Consider the following 3,592-nt stretch of genomic DNA (forward strand, 5'->3'; position numbering starts at 1 on the left):
CGGTCCACACGCTTTCTGTAGCGGCGAATACGGCTTGCCCATGCATAGACTTTCTGCTTCAGGAAGTCGATGCGCTCTGTGACATTGGCCAAATAGTCGCGGGGCCTGATGCCCGTCCCCGCGAACGCCTGGTTCACAAAGCGCATTACTCGGGGGCGATTATTATTATTATTGTTGATGAAATTAATATTGTATTTTTTTGGACATTGGATTTTTCCTAGAAATATTCTAGACATGTATTTTTATATATACATATACCTAATTATATATTTTTTGTTTAACGATTATTTTTATATGAAATTGTAGGTATATTATAGACTCAATATTATTATGAACAATAATTTGCTCTGATAATTAGGTTAGATTAAGATCATAACATATATGTAATGAACTATTCATAAGAGCTTGTAACTAGGCCTACATGAATAAAGATATTTTGAATTGAATTAAAATAAATTATTCTTTATTGAACTATAAGGTTACGTATATAAAAAAATTTGAATTGAATAGTAGTGCAATAAAGTATTTTATTATTATTATTTCATTTATTTATCTCTTTTCTTAAGCTAGGTTTTTTACAATATGAGTATAAAAGTAAAATAAAATAAAACACTTACAAAACAATATAAAACATATAAATACATTATAAAAAATCTAACCTAGGGTGCCGCCAGCAGCGGGGCAGGGCCCAAGCTGCCGGTGATTAGGGCTGCAGAGAGAGGAACCGTCGGACTATCCGCGCCGTGTCTAAGATCACCTGCTTCTGCATCTGGCCCTTGATCCAGCCACCTAGCGAGAGTCTCTTAAGATGTTGGTCGAGACTCTTCGCTATGAGACCGTTCGCTGAAACGACTATCGGAACAATGATCGTTGATTCAACATCCCACATGGCGGTTATCTCGTGAGCCAAGTCTAGGTACTTACTGGACTTGTCCTTCTCGGCTTTCACGAGATTCTCATCATGGGGGATGGTGATGTCAACGAGCACTGCCCGGCGTTGCGGTCGATCTATTATCACAATGTCAGGCTTATTGGCTACAATAGACCTGTCAGTGATAATAGATCGGTCCCAATAGAGCGTGGCACGACCATTTTCGAGAACTGGCGCAGGTAAGTACTTGTAGTACGGCACTTCGCGGTCCACAAGGCCGTATTGAAGAGCAAGTTGCTGGTGAATAATTCTGGCTACGAGATTATGTCTGTGCAAGTACTCGCCGTTAGCTAGATGAGAACAACCGGAAATGATAATTATGCCTGAGTGACTCTCCGGGACGGCGGCATGCCCGACAAAATATTAATGTCAACCGTACCGTCCTTCAGGATATTTTTTTTTTTTTTTTTAATGCCACGTCGGTGGCAAACAGGTATACGGCCCGCCTGATGGAAAGCGGTCACCGCAACCTATGGACGCCCGCAACTCAAGGGGTGTCACGTGCGCGTTGCCGACCCATTAGAAACTTGTCCGCCCCATACTGTAGTTCATCACAGGCAATAACTTCGTCCGCAATTGCACAGGCAAAACCCTCGGTTTCTCCGAAGAGGTCCCCGAATCGTAACCAGTTCACCGATGCGAGCAGATCTACATCGGGTCCCGTGAGGGCCTTGTAGAACCGCCCGTGTAGCTGCTTGCTCTTCCATACCGCCTTGCGGTCCGCAGTACTTAGTACCAGAGGTTTGCGCCAGTTCTCTTTCGCCAAGGAGAGCGGCGTGAGGTTTCCGTCCACTGCCACCACATCACGATGCATCCCACACTCGTTGTTAAGGAAGTGATTCCTGAGATTGTACACCTCACGGTTGTGGAGATTTTTGGCATTTAGGAAGCCTCGACCTCCGCACTTCACACGTAGCAGATTTTTTGATAGTCGTAATTAAATATTTTGGATAGATTTAATTTTTGAATGAAACACTTCCTTCTCGTTCATTGCATTATCTGTTGCACTTCAAATGCACATATTTATGTTTATCTGTTGTAGGGTTGCCATACAACAAGTATTATTCGAAATTGTAGGTATTTTGGCTGTCATTCCAGGAAAACTTTGTATAGTTTTGATATACTTTAAGTATTGATTTTTGGAAAATATAATATTTTAGAGACATGATAACAAATGTTATCATAGGTTTTTTAAGGCTGTTCTGGAATGATATTTGTTAGGTTTTGTTTACTTCAAGGTCTGATACAGAAACTGGAGTAATTTTCATTTAATGAATTAGAGTATTTTATTGTTTATTCGTTTGCCACCCGGCTTTTGTTTTGGGTCCTTTAAATTCGAGATCATTCAGTGCGCCGTTCTTTCTGTGACGAGATCCTCTTGTATAGTGATCGGACGGCCGTATAAGGGCCTGGAGCCCGGCATGCCACGTGCTGCCGTGGCGTTCCATATTTTGTGTGGTGCGTTCTGTCAGTCTGAGTAAGTAGATTTCTTTGTGAGCTTTTGATATTTCCATGGCGTGAAACGTGGAGAGATTCTTAACCATAAATTGGTTTATTTCCAGCTGGCAGAAACATGCTAAGGGTGGGAGTGCTCCTTGGAGATCCTCGGTCTGCAGTCTGCAGGTCTCCGGTGAGCTCGCTTACATTTTTTTGTTTAGTCTATCACAGTGTGTGAGGGCACTCGACTAATGTGACCAATTTATTTGTTTCATAGGAGTCGGGAAGAAGTAAAGAATTAGAGAATTGCAGAAGTAGAATTTAACAAGAACTTTTACAATTTTGATGTGCAAGGAAACTTTCTTTGGCGTTACTGGCGCAAGGTGCCTTTGGACCTTGTTTTCGTATGGAAGGGTCAGCCCTGTCCACGTGGCGAGGGGGCGTCAGCACCGGAGTCCGGGGAGCAGCCGGCTCATCCCTGACAAGGTGTGTCTCCTGCCCGTTCCCTGCCGGTAGTGCTGTGTAATTCAGGTTTTAATTTCTGTGTAAAGTAATTTCTGATTTCATTTATTTTGAGAATTCTGGTGCATAACTTTAGGTAAATTCATATTTAGTTTTTGTAGAATAAATGGTTGTAAGAAACCTTTTCCTGGACCCTCTTAAAGCGGCCCAGCTTTACCACTGAGCGTAGTTCATATTTTATATGGTGTCGAATTTAGTATTTCGGGAAACATTAAATGAAACCTTTCTGTAGGCAAGAGTTTATTTATAATTAATAAAGTTATAAAATGTGATATTGTTTAATTTGTTTCTCCTCTAGCTTTCCTCCAGCAAGTATAGAGACACCATTTAGCTTTTGTTTTATTATAAATTTTGTGCTAACGTGGGTGTATTTACTTTGAACTAGCCGGAGCTTTCCATACTATTTTATTTACCCCCCATCAAATACACCTCCGTTACACGTGGGATGTACAATCTCATAACAGACGAGCGCGGGTGTAACATATGGTGTGTGGTAAGCAGTGGGCGGACCCTCCGATCCAGGGCGTCCAGCTCGGTCTGTGTCCACCTTAGTATGCCAAAGGAGTATGTGAGTAGAGGCATTACCCAGGCGTTAAAGGCGCGCACTTTGTTGCCTCCTGACAAAAGACTGTTAAGGACAAAAAAAAAACCGCTGACACTGACGGACGTGTCTTTGGATAAATTTTCACAATTTTATTTATT

At 41.9% G+C, this 3,592-nt stretch overlaps 1 long non-coding RNA gene across 1 annotated transcript; it reads left to right on the forward strand.

The window, feature by feature from the left end:
* Positions 1–1,848: 1,848 nt before the first annotated feature.
* On the forward strand, positions 1,849–3,162 carry LOC125229497. Its single transcript, XR_007177408.1, has 3 exons — positions 1,849–2,408; positions 2,494–2,561; positions 2,646–3,162. It is a non-coding gene; the product is annotated as an uncharacterized LOC125229497 (long non-coding RNA).
* Positions 3,163–3,592: the final 430 nt, after the last annotated feature.

The sequence above is a fragment of the Leguminivora glycinivorella genome, chromosome 9 (assembly GCF_023078275.1).
Source record: "Leguminivora glycinivorella isolate SPB_JAAS2020 chromosome 9, LegGlyc_1.1, whole genome shotgun sequence".
In the NCBI taxonomy this organism is placed as follows: Eukaryota; Metazoa; Arthropoda; class Insecta; order Lepidoptera; family Tortricidae; genus Leguminivora; species Leguminivora glycinivorella.